At 47.8% G+C, this 13,389-nt stretch overlaps 1 protein-coding gene across 4 annotated transcripts in view; it reads left to right on the forward strand.

Annotated features, from left to right (window-relative positions):
- The window catches only part of LARP4B (La ribonucleoprotein 4B), a 91,702-nt gene that overhangs the window by 6,583 nt on the left and 71,730 nt on the right, over nucleotides 1-13,389 (forward strand). The window contains exon 1 of one of the 4 annotated variants that reach the window (XM_046013966.1): nucleotides 10,871-11,009. The exons of the other annotated variants lie outside the window; for them this stretch is intronic. The gene's annotated coding sequence lies outside the window, so the exon portion shown is untranslated. Of the gene's footprint in view, nucleotides 1-10,870; nucleotides 11,010-13,389 lie in introns of those variants that run through there. 4 annotated transcript variants of the gene reach the window in all.

Here is a 13,389-nt window from a genome sequence, read left to right on the forward strand (position 1 = left end):
ATGCTTCTGTGCATCACCGGGGCAAAGGCCAAGCCCTAGCCTAAATGAAGAATAGCTTGCTTAGAAACTCATTCAGTTTTATTATAGAGAATGTTTAAAATGATGGTTTAAAGATATGCCTTACATTTACTAGTGTTTAATAGTTGTAAAGTATGTTACATGGGCTTTTAAGGTGGGCTAATTGACAGATTCCTTTTTTAGCAACATCGCTGAGAAATGAGAACATCCTGTTTTCAGATTTCAGATAGCTTTGTTTTACTGGCAAAGCTCAAAATATAAGAACAAAACCATAGTGATCAGTTTGATACACATTTATAAGTCACCTTAATTTACAGCTTGATTATAGCTCTCTGAACAAGTTAAACATGCCCTTTTAAGTATTTCTTTTTAATACCATGTCCTTTAAAACCTGTTCTTTAAAGACTGCTTTCCGAATATTTTTCTTTGTTGATTACTTTATCTCTGTTCCATTAAATCTTCCACCTCTGGGGCGCCTGGGTGGCTCGGTGGTTTGAGCCGCTGCCTTCGGCTCAGGTCATGATCTCGGGGTCCTGGGATCGAGTCCCGCATCGGGCTCTCTGCTCGGCGGGGAGCCTGCTTCCCTCTCACTCTCTCTGCCTGCCTCTCTGCCTACTTGTATCTCTCTCTGTCAAATAAATAAATAAAATCTTTAAAAAAAAAAAAAAAAAAAAAATCTTCCACCTCTGTAATTTCTGCCCTGCCGCGTATACGTGTCCTGACCCACAGGGGTGCAGAACCTGATCCTTTGCTGCTTGGCTTTCCCGGCTCTGCAGAGTCAGAGGATAGCAGGCACTTTTGAAAGTAGACTTGAAGTCCCTGTGGAAAGTTACCTTTTAGCAATCTGGGCGTTTGGAATGCAAAACCATTTTGCCTTAGGAGGTAAAAACATTCAAATAATTGGTGGTACGCTCCTTGTCCTTTAGTGCAGAAATGTAGTGTGAAAACCTTTTTGGATGAAACTTTCCTTGGGATTATTGGAAGTTTCGTGTTCCTTTTTGATTAATATCCATAACTCCAGCACTGCTTGTTTCAGACTCTAATGCTGTTTCCGGTTTCCCTTCAACAGGTCACTTGTGTACAGAGCATTGTGCAAACGAGTGACTGGTGAATCAGCAGTATTTTCTTCGGCACCTCTTAAACACGGGGGTGGGGCCAGCAGTGCAGACCGAAGGTCCGAAAGGCCAGGGCTCCGCACACGTCTTTCTGTGTTGCCATTTCTTCTGCTGAAATCATTACCTTTCAGGCCTCTGTGCCGGAGAGTTAACCCCTAAGGGTGAATGGACTGGGGGAAGAAGAAAATATGTTTGCAGGCCGTTTGGGGTTCAGTCGATTGAGTTCCTGTCTTCGACTCAGGTTATGATCCTAGGATTGGATCCTGCATCGGGCTCCCTGCTCAGCGGGGAGCCTGCTTCTCTCTCTCCCCTACCTGCTGCTCCCCCTGCCCTCTCTCTCTATGTCAAGTAAATGAATTAATTCTTGTTGAAAAAGAAAGAACGGGGGGCGCGTGGGTGGCTCAGTGCTTTAATCCGCTGCCTTCAGCTCAGGTCATGATCTTGGGGTCCTGGGATGGAGTCCCACATCAGGCTCTCTGCTCAGCAAGAAGCCTGCTTCCCTCTCACTCTCTCTGCCTGCCTCTCTGCCTACTTGTGATCCCTCTCTGTCAAATAAATAAATAAATAATCTTAAAAAAAAAAGAAAAGAAACAGAACTTGCATCCGCCATCCGCACCTGCAGGAGTCTCTGTGACCTAGCGAGGCTTCCCTCGGAGTGCGGCCTCTTCCTGCACGGGAGTCCCTTGAGGTCCTCCTGACCCTGCGTTTTAGTAGTTTCAGTCAGGCCCATGGACAGTCTTGGCACTTTTCCTTTGAAGTTCAGAATATGGGAAGTGTGCTTATCACTGTGCAGGTTTTCGCTCTGTTAACTCACTGTTTTTCTTGAAAATGCAAGATTACAGCTCAAGGTAAAGAGCCATAGGTCAGATGTTTTCCAAGGGTCATTATGTGGCCACAACTGATATTACTGGGCGGTTTTATGAGCAGGGAAGTAAAAGCTAGATCGTTAACTTCCGGTTTTCACCGTAGCGTGATAAGTTTGATCGAAACTTGTAAGCAACGTACTGACCGAGTGTTTAGTAATGACATAGTACATTTGATCAGCCTTAGTCCAGTTGCGTGGAGAATTTTGTTCTCATCAGCACCGTCGGTCACTGCGGAGTTAGCAGACGGAGAGAGAAAGCTTTTGTTCTTCCGCCCTGTTCCTACAGTGCTCTGTGCGAATGCGGCAACACTTGGGACAGTCACTGTCTGAGGCTGTGTGTGGTCTGCTTTATTTTATTAACTGAGATTTGATGACTTACTTCTGAAATAACTGTCAGAAAAATAGTGCAACTCTGCAGTTGCTGTTGGAGGATTTTGGAGCTTGAACGACTCAAACTGAAGGCCCCAGAAGTGTCAAGTCAGTGGCCGGCGGCCGAGCGCGGCGCCTGTGCTGTCCTCTGAGCCCAGCCCTGCGCGGCACTCTCACCACAGACCCCACGCAAGATGCTTCTCGATAGTGCGGTTTCAAAAGGAGAAGTGAAACTGGCAAAAGTGTGCATTTTATGCTACAGAATTTTAAGTTGACATTTTATTTTATTTTTTTTTAAAGATTTTATTTATTTGATAGAGAGGCTCACAAGCAGACAGAGAGGCAAGCAGAGAGAGAGGAGAAAGCAGGCTCCCCGCTGAGCAGAGAGCCCGATGCGGGGCTCGATCCTAGGACCCCGAGATCATGACCTGAGCCAAAGGCAGCGGCCTAACCCACTGAGCCACCCAGGCACCCTTTATTTATTTTTTTTTAAGCAGAATCTTAAAGCTGTTATTAAACTGTGTTTTTAAAAACATTGGAAAAACATTCATTTTAAGAAAAGTAAGGATATTGTTTATCATTTTAGGTAATTTAACTTACTGGCTGTAATCAGCTCTGGAAGGCGCTAACAGGTCTTCCAGTTTGTGTCCTATATTAAGACTGCGGTTTACATATTGTCTTTGAGAATTAGTTTGAGAAATTCCTAGGAATTTGGTGGTTTCCTTCCTAAACTGTGCCTTGGTATCTCCGCTGCTGGGGCGGGGTTCTGTGTTCGGGTTCTGGTAGGGTCCGTACCTGTGTTCGTGCTCCTCCGCTTTCAGTAAAGAGGAGCTCGAACCTGAAGGAGGGTTCAGGTCACTTCGGTGAGCGCCGTACCGCCTCTCCCGGCCGACTTTACCGTCCTCAGAGTTTACCGTGCTCAGCCGCTGTTCTCGCCCGCTTCCTGCCATGTGCAGTGACTTCAGATTTTAGCCGCCTGGAGTTTGCCTACAAAATGTGAGAAATGAGTGCAGATTGCCACAGTTCTCACCCTCAGCATTGTGTTGGGCTTGGAATTCAGAGGACCCAAAATCCTTGCTTGTTTTTGTTTTCATTTTTCAGAACACCTGTTTTGCTGTTTGGAAAACTGAGTCCTGGAGACAGTTTGCTTTACATGACACGATGAAGACCAGAAAATGGGGTCTGTCTCGTTTCTTTCTTCTAAGTCCATTGCAAATAGGACCCAGCTCTTGCATATGCGTTAGGTGCAGTAACCTGATATATTTGTGGCCTGTGCCACACAGCCCAGCCGAGCTTCAGAAATGCTGGTTTTGTTTTAGATATTTATTTATTTATTTTTAAAAGATTTTATTTATTTATTTGACAGAGATCTCAAGCAGGCAGAGAGGCAGGCAGAGAGAGAGGAAGGGAAGCAGGCTCCCTGCTGAGCAGAGAGCCTGATGCCAGAATCTTGGCATCATGACCTGAGCCAAAGGCAGAGGCTTTAACCCACTGAGCCACCCAGGCGCCCCAGAAATGCTGGTTTTAACCAGAACGTTTTAATAGTACTTTTTATAGCAAGTGTCATTGGGGTCAGGGGATCCCCACATCCCAGGACTGAGAGAAGTTCATTTACCTTGCTGAACAGCCACTCAGAATTATTGGAGCCGATGCGGACTCTGATAGTTTGCTTGGGACTTCTAGGGTGTTGTTAAGTTCATCTGTCGAACTCCAATCCTAACTGAGTTGTGATCCAGTTATTTCTAAAATGGAGATGGTATTAGGCCTAGATACATATCCTTTGGTACATCAGAATGAAAGATTATCTAAAGTGGCATGTATTTTTGAACTCATTAACTGTGGAGCTTAAATTCTTTTTGAAGAGTAGTATCAGTTTTATAAGGAACACTTCATGCTAGGTGGTATTCGTTGATTTCAGTATTCCGTTTTAGCATGGTCGTGCTGGGAGATGTGAAAGCATGCTCAGGTTGTCTCACCTGGCATTTGAGCCCTGGTCTCAGGCCTGGCTGCTACTTTGTGAGTCAGGGTGGTGCTTCGTGGCTGCCCGGGTCTGGCCTTTGCCTAGTAATTAGCTATGACTGCATTGGTGTTTGATGACGCTCTGTGCCGTACCTGCCCTAAACGCGCTCACAGCAGGTCCGATTAGCCCGGTGCCACTGCCCGGCTAGTGGGAGTCAGGGTGCTGGGTGCGCCTCGAGTCCCTGCTCTTGACGTCCTCCTCAGATGCCCAGCTTGCTGTCCGTAAGGTGGACTAGGGGGTCCTTGAACTTCCTAATCTGTGTTTAACATTTCAGGTATATGTCTGTTTTCCTTGGGGAAGGACTCAGCTTTCAGCAGATTTTCAGAAAGATATGTGACCTCCACCTTCAATACAAGTCATAGTTTTAGTGTGTTTGCCGCTCGGAAGTTCAAGGACCCATTGTTATTTTTTAGTTAAATGTACTTTTTTATTGTCAGCAGCCCTCTGTGGCTAAGTCTTCTGCATGTTCACATTCCAAGTACGCACATGCGCACACACATATACAGCACCCAAAGCGTATTTGAAATGAAATGAAATGAAAATGAGCCCACAGTAATTTTGCCCCAACCTAAAAACACTGCCTTTTCCTACATTAACACATTTTTGTAGTATGCAGCAACAGAGGCTTTTACTGGGCGTCATTTTAAATACCAGGAATTTCTTCTCATGTGTTTATTGCTTGAAAAACGCAGTGACTAAACAAGCATGTATCTGCTGAGGTTTTGTTCTATTAGGTTCTGTGTCAGAAATACAGTGACTGAGAAGGTAGACTTTCCTGCCTTCTCGGCATTGAAGAGACCGTGTGCATTTGGCATACGCTGTCCCTGGGTGTGAAGGGCTTTGCAACTCAGGCAGTGGAGAAGACCCAAGTGCAGGCCTTTGGGGATGAAAACTACGGAGTGGAAGACCGTCTCCTGTATCGGAAAAGTCATCTACAAAGAATTGGTGGGGTTGGAGATGCGTAAGAAGTTGCGGTGGTAATTTGGTTCAGAGATGATGGTTATCTGAGCAGTTTTTATCAGTAGTAGAGATCGGGAGATAGATACGGGCTTATTTGAGAGGAAGAAGTTAAAAGTGTTTTGTAGGTTTCCGGATTGGGCAGCTGGGTAGATGATTTGCTTTCTTTCCTTGAGCTGGAGGGATTGTCAGTTTTTGTTTATTTGTCTTAAATGAGAAGGATGGTGGGAGTGGATTTTTTTTTTTCAGATACTTCTTACTCATTTGACAGACAGAGATCACAGGTTGGCAGAGAGGTAGGCAAAGAGAAGAGGGGGGAAGCAGGCTGCCTGCTGAGCAGAGAGCCTGATGTGGGCTCAACCCCAGAACCCTGAGATCATGACCCAGGCCGAAGGCAGAGGCCTAGCCCACTGAGCCACCCAGGCATCCCGGGAATGGATTTTTTTAAAACAACGGATTTTGAGGAGTCTGTAGGTCAAAAAATGGTCTGCAGAGGGACGCCTGGGGCTCTGCAGAGGCTCAGTGGGTTAAAGCCTCTGCCTTCGGCTCAGGTCGTGATCCTAGGGTCCTGGGATAGAGCCCTGCATCGGACTCTTGGCTCTGCGGGGAGCCTGCTTCTCCCTCTCTCTGCCTGCCTCTGTTCCGACTTGTGATCTTTGTCAAATAAATGAATAAATAAAATCTCAAAAAAAAAAAGGTCTGCAGATATTTGCTTAGTTACACTGATGTTCAGTCTGTGGTGTTCACTGAAGCCATGAACGCAGAGCCCAGGGAAGCACAGCTCACTCCGGTGAGCCCAGGTGCGGTGCCTCATGGCCCGTGGGCCAGGCTGGCTGCGCTGTTGCCGCCTGCGCCCCGCCGCCCTCTTTCTCTGGCTGCCAGTTACGCTGTGGGCTTAGAAAAGCCAGTGCAGTACGTTCCCAAACTTGTTCAGCGCAGTTAGACTCCTTAGAGCAGTTACATGATTTAACTAATAGAAATGGATAAAAATAGTGGAAGAACATTCATAGGAAAACTAATCTGAAAACTTCGGAGTGTCTCAGTAAAAACGAACCACTAAGAAAACTATTCACTTGGGTCTATGGATAAGACAGTTGTAAAAAATTGGAGAATAATTATTCCAGCAGGACTGTACTGTTCACACTTTTAAACTAAGCTGTACGTTAAAGAGACAAAGTGAAAGTCTTAGGTGATGCGTTGCGGTTTATCCGATTGGCTCGCTCCAAGACGAGAACCCGCGTGAAGGAGCCTGTATGAGTCGAAGTGGGTAAGGACCCGTGCACGGGCTTTAGAGTTACCTCCTATCATTGCTGGTGGCTTCCAGTCAAGCGAGCCTTTTCCGGTGCTCTGCGGGGGAAGCAGCATCCGCTGGCGGAGGAGGGAGCGGGAGGCCGGCGGGCCGCTGGGATAAAGTGTGTCCTGCGGCTGAGGAAGGGCCTGCGGAGGCCTCAGGAGCCTCTCCGGGGCAAGCGGGGAGTTCGGTTGTCCCGGCGGAACGGCGGCGTCTCTGGAGAGGCTGCACCTGCCTGGGAGGCCCCCAGCCTCTCCCTCCTGCCCTGCCGGTCTCTGCTCCTGCTCCACTGGCCTCCCTGCTCATTCCAGCTCAGCTGCCCCCAGGTGCTTCATCTCAGAGAGAGCCCCGGCGGGGCGTGTTTGGGCGGCAAAGGGAGGGAGAAGGGAAGCTGCGGGCAGAGAGAAGTGGGGTCCAGATCGCAGATGGAGGACCAGTATGCCTTCAGTGAACACGTTGCTTTTTCTCCAAACCAATTTTTTGGTAGGATGGATTTATTTGAGAAGGGAAAAAGAGCAAGAGTGTGAGTGAGAGCTTGAGGGGGAGAGAGCAGGAGCCTGAGGGAGGGGCGGAGGCAGAGGGAGAGGGAGAAGCAGACCCTCGACAGGGGACTCGATCCCAGGACCCTGCGATGATGACCTGAGCCAAAGACAGACGATTCATCGACGGAGCCACTCAGGTGCCCACTCCAGACCTTCCTTGACGTGCAAACTGCTGAGGAAAAACTTGGTCATTTTCATGAAGTTTTTTCAGGTTGTCTTATGTATAGGCTGTAGCTGGGGCCTAGCGTTGACTTAGGAGGCCTGATTTTCCCAGCTGTGTAGAGTGTGGCTGTTACAGAATATGTCCCTCTCACCAAAGTGCTAAGAAATACACATCTGTTAGGAATATTAAATTCAAGAAAGGAGGGATGCGCTTTAATGTAGGTTTTGAAATTAGGCATATTTTATCACCAATTAGAAAGCTATTAAATGTCTTTTAATATTTTTAAAGACATACTAGAGCAAGCCACAGCAGGACAGCATGAGCAGGGGCGGGGAGAGGGAGAGAGAATCTTCAAACAGACTTCCCGTTGAGATCAGAGTCGGACATGGCTGCATCCCAGGACCCAGAGATCCTGACGTGTGCGGAGGGCAGACGCGTGACCCAGTGAGCCCCCCAGGTGCAGGAGTTGTCTTTATCACTTCTTTTTTTTTTTTTTAAAGATTTTATTTATTTATTTGACAGAGATCACAAGCAGACAGAGAGGCAGGCAGAGAGAGAGGGGGGAGAAGCAGGCTCCCTGCAGAGCAGAGAGCCTGACGTAGGGACTTGATCCCAGAACCCTGGGATTCTGACCTGAGCCAAAGGCAGGCGCTCAACCCACTGAGCCACCCAGGCGCCCCCTCTTTATCACTTCTGTCTATTGGCTCGAACCGCTCTTGACTTAGAGCCCTGCACACTCTTGGGAATGTTTTCACGACTCGCTGGGCTCCGCCTCGCTGGGCTCCGCTGTCCTTCATTTGGAGAAACTGCATTCAAGATGTTCTTCCTTTGTTTTGATTAATTGGCTTTGATTAACCCAGATCAAAAGTACCTTTTCTGAAAGTAAAGCTTTCTTTGTTTGAATGTACCATCTTTGCAGACTGCACGCCTGTTAGAGGACAGCGAGGTGGAGCTAGTCTGTCGGTGTCAGGTGTACGGGTTTTTGCTGTGTGGCTTTCCTTAAATTTAACTTCTTTTTAAGTAAACTACTCTATATAGTTCTGGACTTCAGACCGTTTTCCACCTCTGGTTCTGATCTTTGGCGCCCTCCTGGGTCAGCGGCGTGAGACTGTCCCGCAGCCTGGCTCAGTGCGCTCTGAGCCGCTGTCTAGCTCCAGGCTTTGCGGCCGTGCTCTCTTCTAAGGCTGCTCGCCACCACTGTGTCGTCCGGGGTCCCCTAAAAAGTTGTAGTTAGGTGACAGTAGATTGGAAAGGGTAATAAAATGTGATCGGCATTCCTCAGGGGAATGAAAGATGGACAAGAAGAAAAGGGTTGAAGCAAGGTCCTATCCAGAGCCTTGTTTTTTTTGAAGAGGACTTCGGGGTCTCTTGAAAGACTTTTTTGTGGTGTTGATTCTGACCTTTCCTTGGTGCAGCTGTACGCTGATACTACATTAAGCTGTCAGCATTTTTTGTGTTCAAGTGTAAATGAGAGAAAGTGAAGATTTTTAGGGAGAGTGTGGATTATCTCAAGAGAATGATGCCGTGTTCAAAATGAAGTTAACAAAACTGTCATCAAACAAGGGTGAGCCACACATAATGCAGTTCCCTGGGGTAAAAATAAATTCTGAAAGAGATTGAATGAGGCAGTTCTGCTCTTTGTCCATAAGGTGCTAATACAGATGAAATGCCAGCAGTAGGCCGGTTTTTTCTCCCCTGGACACTAGACCCACTTGGCTTGCAGTCCGGAGGTTGTGTGTGGCAGAGGGGAGAGATGGCAGAGGTGAGGTGCCCCTTGACCCCAAAGTGCCTGGGGGGCCGTGACCCTGGGACGGCGGGGGCCTGAGTAAGGCCCGAGCGGTTCAGCGGGCTGTCTGTCTGGCCTGCCGCTGTGGCAGCTCTGGCTGGCCCGGGCTTATGGTTTACAATATGGGAAGTGGTTCTTAATGGGGAAATGATGATAGACAGATGGAAGTCAGTACATTTTAAACAGGCTAGACTCGGGTAGTTCGCTTCTCAACTATGGGACTGAACGTCTTTGTAGAAAACAGTTCTTCCTGTATTTTACTCCTTCCATTTTAGGCGGCACGGAGTAGACAGGCTGCATCGTGTCCGTGGAGGTCGCCGGTTTGGTCTGGCCTTGCACTTGCTGGTCGTATTCAGGCAGGCGTGCGGACCGGCTGAGCTTGTGCCCTATGTAGCTAGGCCTGATGTGGTCGATGCTCCTTCCATCTGCTTCTCTTGGGTGAAAAGGTGTGTGTCTGTTTCAGGAGGTGGTCTTCGCCTGGAGAAGAAGTGACTCATGGTCAGAGGGAAAGAGAGTTTGAGGCTGAAAGGTGCCGTCTCTAAGCATATGATCGCCTACCCCAGCCTTGTGTCTGCCCTCTTTTACAGAATAACCCTCACAGTCACACGCAGAGTAAGAGATAGGACATTTTAGTCTTCATATTTGTTTCACTTGTTTCAAATAATATTTTATTTAGGCTTCCTTATGACCAAGTATTGGACTGGCAGTTTGAAGTTTGTCAAAAATGCTTATAACCTGAGGGTTAATGAGCTGACCTAAACTCTCCCTTTGTTTTGTGCTATATTTTCATAAGAATTCCAGCTAAGACAATCTTTTGAAATAATTGATCTCTCCAGAGTGAAATAACATGTCATGCATCAATTTTTTTTTTCTTTTGAGGTAGTGTGGGGAGAGGCAGAGAGAGAGGAAGAGAGAGAATCTTTTTTTAAAAGATTTTATTTATTCATTTGACAGGCAGAGGTCACAAGTAGGCAGAGAAGCAGGCAGGGAGGGTGGGGAAGCAGGCTCTCTGCTGAGCAGAGAGCCCGATGTGGGGCTTGATCCCAGGACCCTGAGATCATGACCTGAGTCGAAGGCAGATGCTTAACCCACTGAGCCACCCAGGCGCCCCGGCAAAGAAAGAATCTTAAGCAGATTCCATGCCCAGCAGGGACCCCAATGCAGGGCTCCATCTCGCAACCCTAGATCATGATCTGAGCGGAAACCGAGTGTCGACACTTCACCGGCTGACCCACCCAGGCGTCCTGCCACCAACCAGCTTATTCATAAAGCTGGAAGGGACCTTTCTGAGTGTGCGTGTGCGTGTGTGTGTGTGTGTGTGTGTGTGTGTGTGTGTGTAGTTTCTAAAGAAATTCAAAAAGCTGTTAGTGGGAAAATTTTTAAATAGAACTTTGGGAGTTTACTTCTCATGTAGGTACTTTTCCAGTCGTATTTGCTAGAGAAATAAGTGTGTCTTATGTCTGATTCTATGCCTTCTCTAGGAGCAGAATCAGATCGACTGTAAAAAATAAGTTACCTTTTCCCACTGCCGGCTCTCTCAGTAGAAGCACCGGTGTACGTGTGTAGAAGGAAATTTTAAAAAGTAATCGGGAAGCTTACTGGCAGCATCTGTTCAGGACTGTTTCCCTACGGGGAGCCAGTTTAAATGTGTCATTGAACAACCACTTACTAAGGTTGGATTCCTTTCTTTCATTTGTTTGTGTCTTTGCGTGCCAGCCACAGTCACGGGGAAGAAGCTCTGCCGGGAGAATGGGCTGTCGTGGAGATAGTGTGTCTGAGAAACCGCTCTCCTGGAGACAGCTGTCTGTCGCTCTGTGAATGTTCCCACTCTTCACGCCTACAGAGTCCGTTGAATATATGATCTCTGTAAGGTGCTGTGGAAGGTACATGGACTAACCTGCCCTGAGACAGGGTCATGCGATGCAGACAGCCGCGGAGCCGCGAGATAAACTGGATAGTGCGGCCTGCGGCATTAGGCGAGTGCACGAGGATCCTTAACTCCTGTTGCAGTATTTCATTTCCTTACGCCTCCGTTTAGAGGTGTGCAAATGGAGTTCTTAGAAGAAAGTTGCTCTTCTTAACAAATGTCCTTCCAGATCTGCAGATGCTGTGATTGTACTGGAAGCTTCTCTGCCCATTTCTGTTTTTCCCGAGGAGTTTTAGTTCTAGAGGTCTGGAGGTAAACTGTCTTTCTACAAACTATGTCTAGCCATTGAAAGTAACAGATTTTGGCTTTTCTAATTGATTCCCAAAGGGGATCACATAGTACTCTATTAGGGCAGTCTCTAAAGTTCTCCACCACCTGATTTCCATATTTGGGTAAAACTGTGTTTACTTACCTAGTTGAATATTCATTTAGGGTTTTTGGAAAACAGTCCTAGCGGTTCCACGGGCGTTCTCAGAAGGCGTGTCTGTGCGGCAGCGTCTTGTCCTGTCCCACTGCTCTTCTCAGGCTCTGTCCCTGCACCCCGTGCTCCCAGCTGCAGACCGCAGGAGGTGGAAGGCGCCGTAGCTGACCGGACCTCTCCCTCATTTTGTGGGTGCAGCTTGGAAGCAGAGTGTGGAGACATCACTGCGGCCGAGCCACCTGTGTATGGTTTCTGCAGAAGGACTCCCTCGGGGGTAAACTGTAGCTTACCGTTGGTGGGGTGCATACTCTTCCCGCACCCCGTATGTGAGGACGTGAAACACCTGGGTTCCTTGAAGAGGGTCGGGGTAGTGGGGAGAAGCGCAGATGTGGTCAGTGCCCTGAAGAACCGGGAAGGCTGTGTGTGCGTGGAGGAGGGAGAGAGGAGTGGGAAGGAAGCCCTCAGAGGGGAGAGCGGCCCAGGCCAGAACGGGGTGTGTGAAGTGTTGAATACCGAGTGAGTGGGGAGACTGGAGGGCGACCTGGAGAAGTAGAGACTCTTGGCTTCAGAAGAATGTTTCCAGATCGAGAAAAGAGGTCTTCTATCTGGTCCCCATAGAGTAGACTCTCATCTCATATGAAATGTTTACATTTCAAGGTCAACTGATAAAAAATTCTCTGTATACTTGAAAACTCCCCAGGAAGGTGCAACAAATCGCCTCTCAACACAGCGAGGTTTTCTTTTGGCATTGAATCAGGTCATCGTCGTATAAGGAGATGAAATATTTGGCTTGTATTTAGGTAGCATGTTGGTCTTTTAAAAAGTGCTTGTTTTTAAATGCTTTCTTCAATCATCTGTGCACCGGTGCACTATGGACTGTCCCCAGAGAAGGGAGGAAGGAATGGAGGCCGGCTGCGGAAGCTGCAGGTGCTGGGAGGTCGTGTCACGGGGGGGGGGGGGGAGGGGGGGTGCCCGCTGGCGTGGGTCGGCGGGGTGAGCTGCCCGCCCTGCTGAACTCTGTGGGCACAGAGAGTGGCAGAGCAGAAACTAGACGTGTGTCTGTGGGTGAGCTCGCTGCGTGACCTTCACTGAGTCATCTCTGAACTCATTTTCCCAGTCCGCTAAGTGGGCAGGAGGCCTTACTGAGAGAACTGAAGTCGATTCGGTGACCTGTAAAGCACTTCGAGGAATTACTGCATAACAGAGATCCACACGCTAATTCTTTCCTTTTTGGATTTCTGATATGCAGACAAATATCTCTGTTTACACACCACTGTCTTGTAAGCAGGGGAAGAAATCATGTTTAAGAGAATGATATCTTTATTTTGATTGTTTTAGAAATTACCAAATTCTTCAGTTATGTTCTCATTGTTATACCGGATCCACTGAAGCATGCCAAGCGCATGGATGAAAATAAGGATCTTCACCTCTAATAGTTTGAGTTATTTCCACTTTCTGGCTGTTATGTTGTGATGCGTACTCATGGGCGAGTTTTGGTGATATGTGCTTTCTGTCCTCTTGGGTGTGTCCCTGGGTGTAGGATTGCTCGGTCACACGATGAGCTTGTGTTCTGTGTCTGCAGCCGTTTCCCAGAGGGGCCGTGCGGCCTCCCGTTCCCACCGGCAGCATACTGCGGTTCCAGTTCTTTCCGTCCTTGCCAACACTTGTTTGTCTTTTGATTATATCCATTCCAGTGAGTTTGAAGTGGCATTTCGTGTTTTGGTTTGCATTTCGCTAATGACTAATGATGTTGAGCATCTTTTCATGTGCTTATTGGCCATTCCTATGTCTTTGGGAAAATGTCAGTTCAGACTCTGCCTGTCTTTCACTTACTTGTCTCTTAGAATTGAGTTCTGGACACACGCTCTTCCCTCTCTTGCTCTGTATATATGCACATATCCTTTATGAAGTATGT

The sequence above is a fragment of the Meles meles genome, chromosome 7 (genome assembly GCF_922984935.1).
Source record: "Meles meles chromosome 7, mMelMel3.1 paternal haplotype, whole genome shotgun sequence".
NCBI classification, from domain to species: domain Eukaryota; kingdom Metazoa; phylum Chordata; class Mammalia; order Carnivora; family Mustelidae; genus Meles; species Meles meles.